This window comes from Artemia sp. Qi Xiang Cuo, chromosome 12 (assembly GCF_049724085.1).
Source record: "Artemia sp. Qi Xiang Cuo chromosome 12, ASM4972408v1, whole genome shotgun sequence".
NCBI classification, from domain to species: Eukaryota; Metazoa; Arthropoda; class Branchiopoda; order Anostraca; family Artemiidae; genus Artemia; species Artemia sp. Qi Xiang Cuo.
Genome location: NC_142805.1, coordinates 43,750,377 through 43,756,376, shown reverse-complemented (window position 1 = coordinate 43,756,376; position 6,000 = coordinate 43,750,377). Strand labels below are relative to the sequence as shown.

The 6,000-nt window shown below is 34.3% G+C and overlaps 1 protein-coding gene across 1 annotated transcript in view; it reads left to right on the top strand.

The window, feature by feature from the left end:
• Positions 1–423: 423 nt before the first annotated feature.
• The window catches only part of LOC148946153 (histamine H2 receptor-like), a 312,118-nt gene continuing 306,541 nt past the window's right edge, over positions 424–6,000 (top strand). Inside the window, exon 1 of the mRNA XM_089097827.1 lies at positions 424–538. The gene's annotated coding sequence lies outside the window, so the exon portion shown is untranslated. The remainder of the gene's footprint in view (positions 539–6,000) is intronic.

Genomic DNA, 6,000 nt, shown 5'->3' with positions numbered 1-6,000 from the left:
CATTTTTTTTTTCGTGTTAAGAGTTTTGGCTGTTAACTGTTAGTTATATATATGGTCGCCCAGTATCAAGTGCTTTTATGTCATTCTGTCATTTTGTAATAAACAGAATTGAATATATATATATATATATATATATATATATATATATATATATATATATATATATATATATAAAGACTAGGCTGTTTCTAAGATGCTCTCACTAGAAATAGTGCTTCGCCTCTATTCTTTTTTAATTTAACTATAAATAAAACAGCTCATTTTTTTCGTTTTTAATTGGTAGGAAGATACATATTATTTATAATTTCTCTAGTATGTACCTTTTGTACGCTTAGAACTAAAGCTTAGAACACTCTCTTCTAGATTTGACCAGACGGAGACAAGCTTTGTCGGCGACGATGCGAAATTACTTTTCCTAAAATGTCTCTGAACTCTTGGATAGGACCCACTAGTTGCCCCTGAACTTCCTAAGTAGACCCAGTTTAATCCTAATATTTTGTGATGTTTACCTTTCATTGGACTTACTGACAAGGTAGCGGTAAGTGTTACAGCTATTTAACTTTTCACCTCCTTTTTGTCTTTAAGCACTTCTCTGGTACATATACGTTTGACAATTATTGCGTTTGAATGCATGTAAGTTTAAAAGTAATGGACATTTACGTTTCTCGTTTTCTTTTCTTTTTTATTTCCTTTTTTTTAAAGTAGTAAAAGGATATTTACCGAAATAAACCATCGTTTTTCGTCACTTTGTTTTGCAGGGCGGTAATTTTGAGGCAAACCATGCCAAAGCCTCATAAGGCAAAAACTATGAATCGAATATTCGGTTTAAGGCCTCAAAAAGTCTAACAAATATCTGTGTTTCAAAGATCACAAATTAACATGGAGATGAATTATTTTCTTAATCACATAATTATCCAATGTAGAATCATGGTTGCAGTAACAACTACAATCTAGCAAAAAGCGAACCACGGACCGTCGTTAACACAAGTCTGAAGGCGCGTTTCGAAAAAAACGGAAAAACTGGCGAATGAGGAAAATTTTTTGTTTAATCTGACTCAATTAACCTTAAAACCAATTAAAGTTTATGGTGAAAACAAATTTATCGGAATTCCGAAACCGCCTGAAGTCCTTTGAAAATGGTGGTCAGTCAAAACAAAGTACATTATTGGAATCACCATAGATGAAAACCCTGAACAAGAGAATAACAATTTCCCACCTTTAACAACAACAAAAACCTCATTTTCGTATGAAGCGTCTTCTTTTACCCCATGATTGATCGTCTTGAGCCAGTGGTCGTAGGTTATTAGGAGAGGGATCACCTTAACTTAAATCGCAATATAGTGTGTTTTTGTTAAATAACAAAGGACATTATCAGAGTGGCTTTTCTGCCGTTTTGTGCCACCAAATATTATGTTTTGCCCAGGAATGGTGAAAATGCTGGAAAATGCATATTCTAAGACATCCTGTCGATTTTTTATTGTCTAAAACCCTTCAACTAAGTTTCTAAGTCCCCCTTCTTGAAAAATGAGGAAAATTGCGGTTTTACATAGCTAGTATGTTTCTCCTTATGTCTCTTTGTATTTTTATTCGTTTTGCCAGGGCTAGCAGGTTACCGCAAGAGAGGTTTAATAGCTTATCCAAAAGTTGCTGCTTTTGCTTTTGTGCTTTCTGTAAATTCATCTTATTAACTTCATGAAGTGCTATATGAAGTGCTATATGAGGCCAAAAATGGAAGTTTTTTGTTCCATTTCTGGAGTAAAAAGGCTAGGAAGCATAACAAGGATATTATTGAAGTCTCCACGGTCGAAACCCTTTAATCGGGAGGGGATTTTGGTTCCACCCTGTTTTACATAGCCTATTATGTGATAAAGTTTAAGGGAGGTAAGAAGTAAAATCTATACTTGATACTCTATTTTAGCAAAAAGTCATGCTGATTTCTTGAGTTTCATTACCTAAGTTGAACAAATAATTTTTTGTAAGATTATTATGCACATTTAAAAAAAACACCACAAGCAAGAATTAAATTTTGAGTTTTTATTTTCTTACGGAAGTAAAGAACAAAGCTGAAACTTAAAAAGAACAGAAATATTTCTTCGCAGATTACACATATCTACAAAACTAGCCGAAATAAACTGAATCATGTCATTTTTAATTATTTCTAAAATTCTAAGAACTTTTGGTCTGCTGGAAAAAATCTTTTCGTTTTTTTTATTATAAGAGTTACAATTAAATACTTAAATAACCGATTTCCTGGCATTGAAAGAGTACTGAGAGCCTTATCAATTATTCTTTTGTTTTATGTAAGCTATTTAGGGAGTTTTCTAAAGTTAAGAAAACATCTTGTTTTTATGGAGGTCAGTTTTGTGTTTTCAGTGAGACACTAAAATTTATATTTCTAAATATGTTGGGAATCATCCCGATTCAGTTTGTTTTGTCCAGTTTTGTTTAGTTTTGTCCAGGCAAGCCCTTTTTCTGCATTTTGTCCGCTGATTATTATTATTATTATTATTATTATTTTAAATTCAAATATAAACAAAGGAAAAGTTTCTGTTAAGGTTCTGTTAAAATGATCATTGCCCAAAAAGTTTTAACTTTTCTTTGAATAAAAAATTGTTCATTGCTTTTACAAGACCATTCTTCAAATCCTCGAAAAAAAGACAAGAAACAGAAAAAAAATACGAAAAGACACATGGTTTTATAGCCCTTGTAGAAGAGGCGTAGCTCAAATGTAATTCTTAGATATTTAGGTATCAGACAAGTAAATCTCCTGCCGAAACGGTTCATCTCTTTTTGATGATGGAAGGAAACTTTGAAAGAATCAAGCTGCCATCATTCGCTAATACGTTGAAGAATCCTAACGGAAGGTTACAAATCCACCTTCTAAGTTTCACTTCATTTTTTTTTTTTTTTTGCAGAATCTTTAAAATAAAATTCAAAAACAGATTTTCGTTAAAGTTTATTTTTTTTTGTATTTTCTGTAAATTGGGAATTAAAACCAAATCCAATACATTTTAGCGTTACCATATTCGATCATTTGCTGCTAACAAAATAATATGTTATAAAGTTTCTCTGTGAACAAAAACTGTTCTTTATAGTTCTGATGTGTCTTATTCGTTAGCAACAATTCGAGATCTTTTGATCATGGAGATGGGAGACACTTCCAAGAAAAAATCTACCGTAGAAACATATTAGATACATTAATCAATGAAAGATATTTTGATTTATGTTCCTTCTGAGTGCTTTGAGCCATAAAAAGTGATGATATTTTAAAACAGAATAATACTGTTTGATACTTGTAGCTTGAAGATAGCTAAAGAGGAGTTCCATATTGCCAAACAGGGACATTTTTTCAGGGGTCAAGCTTTTTTGGGGTATGAGGAGCTAAAGGTTTTCTAAGGAAAATGATTACCTTTTATTGTGACATTACAAAATGATGTATCTTAAATTTATTTCAAGCCGTCGAGGAGTGGAAGGGGGCTAAGTAATTGCAACTGTTGTTTATGACATTGGTAAAGAGCTTGAAGTAATTTTTTTTTGTAGTATTTCTGTGTATAGAAAGTCACACCTTGATTTTGTCTAAAGCACACTACAAAAATTGCGTGTATACAGCAGTTGAAGCTGCTCGTATTTTATTTTTGTCATTCAGTTTTTACGTTTCATAAAAAAAGACCACCAAGTTCACAAGAAAAAAACAAAACTACCAAAAATAAGTGTGGTGCTTCAAATGCAAAGTTGAAGCCCTTATTTAGTGTAAAATCAAGCAGGAGGCACAATATGGGCCCATGGTCTCCCCCGCTTAGCCCTCTCTCCCTCCTTATCATCCCTCCCTCGCTTAGCCAAAGTTTTAGTTAGGTTTTCTGCACCTTGTTTGATAAAAAAAAATAACGCAAGCATAATTACATATCGGCGAAACAAAGTACGCCAGTGCGCCCTCCAACAGCCGATCTTCCCCCCAGTCCTTTCAATGCAAACTCTTTAGCGGAAAGTTAGGCACGTCGCAATTTTCTAACCTTAGAATCATAAAATGATTTTGTAATTGTACGAGCTCATGATATATATATATATATATATATATATATATATATATATATATATATATATATATATATATATATATATATATATATATATATATATATATATATATATATATATATATATATATACGTCCTTCAGCCTTGCTATCCCCAACAAATTAATAAACGTGAGCTTGTTTGTACCTCTTTTGAGTCATGATCCTCGGGTATTATTAAGCGAGGATTTTAACTTTATGCCCTGATTCACGTCGCTAGATACTTTATAGTATCTGATGTACAGCTAGTCCTTTACCTTGTCAAACTTCAAGGCTGTTAGCGTATGTTGTATCTTCTTTTGAGGAATGAAACATAATTAATTACGAGGAAAGTGTCCTCAGGATGACCATTTCAAACAAAAGTGCGGCGCCATGTGAAGCCGTTCTTTGGGAACTCGGTTCCTTGCGTGTCCTGTATCAGATAATTGAACTAGTTTGGTTACTTTCCCACCTGTTTTGCCTGTTGTGCGAAGGGGAGGGGGAATAATTTAGACAAGTCAAGAACTATTTGTGGAAAATTTAATAATACATTTTGATATTGAACTTTTATGTTTCGGTTGCCCACCATTCAAAATATTCGTTAGTTAATTTTGATTTAGAACAGTTTTTATGTGATTCAAACCAAACATTGACTGTGATGGAGCTTTCACACTGTTGATCAAATGAGGTTGGAGACAGAGCGCTGGCACGGTTGACAAAAGGAGGTTAAAGGAAGGGGATAATATTCACTGCTGAGCAAAAGGCACTAGTAATGAAGAGTTTGAACTTTTGACCAAGGCCGTACCCAGGATTTTTTTCGGAGGGGGTTTTACTCAAAGATTTTTTTTGGGCGGGGTTTTACACACAAAAAAACTCAAAAAACGTATAAAAAATTTGTTTATATCCATTTTTGTTACCCGTTTTTACGAGTCAAAAAACATTTCGGGAGAGGTTCAAACCCCCTACTCCTCCCTCTGTGTACGGCCTTGCTTTTTACCAAAGGAGGTGTTAGACATTTTGTACTTCTGTTTACCAAAGGGGGTCAGAGACAAGACGTACACACTGCTGACCAATAGGGCTTGGAGTGGGCTCAATGTCGCCCAAAGGAGATTAAAACGAGAGGGGTCAGAGATAGAGTGTATGCACTGTCAATTAAAGGGGATTGAAGATGGAGCGTATCTAATGCTTGCCAAGATAGGTCAGAGACGGAACTTGTTCACCTTTGACCAAGGAGGAATGGACAAGGAGTGTATATACTGTTTACCAAAGGAGTTTGGTGATGCAGATTACGCATCTTTGACCAAAAACGGTCAAAGACTGTATATGCACTTCTTACTGAAGGGGATTAAAAACGGAGCGCATGTAGCGTTCATAAAAAGGAGTGGTGGTAAAGTGTAAGAATTACTAATTGAAGAAGGCTGATAAGCATGAACACTCTCAACCAAAAGGAGTCAACGAAGCGTACAGACCGTTAACAAAAAAACAAAAAAAAAAAAACTAAAAAACATGAAATATCAAACGAAGTTCTAAACTAGGACTGCGTTTGTTGCACTGTCAATTAAGGGGGATTGAAGATGGAGCGTATCCAATGCTTACCAAGGTGGGTCAGAGACAGAACTAGTTCACAACTCGGTCATAGACGGAACATGGTTAAAGGAATCCAATAGCTTAGGAAGTCCTAATCCTAAGCTATCCTAATCCTAAACTAGGATAGGTAATTTGGATTTGAATAGGCCTAAGGGCCTCTTATCGAGCCCTACAATCATACAAATGGGAAATCCTTATATGACTCTAATTTCAACAAGGTAAAATATTTAGTTGCATTAATTATATTAATTAAGGCTGGGTTGAAAATTGGGCTTTTTGTATATTTTGAGGCTTTTTATATAGTTTGGGCCATGGCCCCAGGAGATATATTTTCCATGTCGTCTTCTTGGACAAAATTTTGT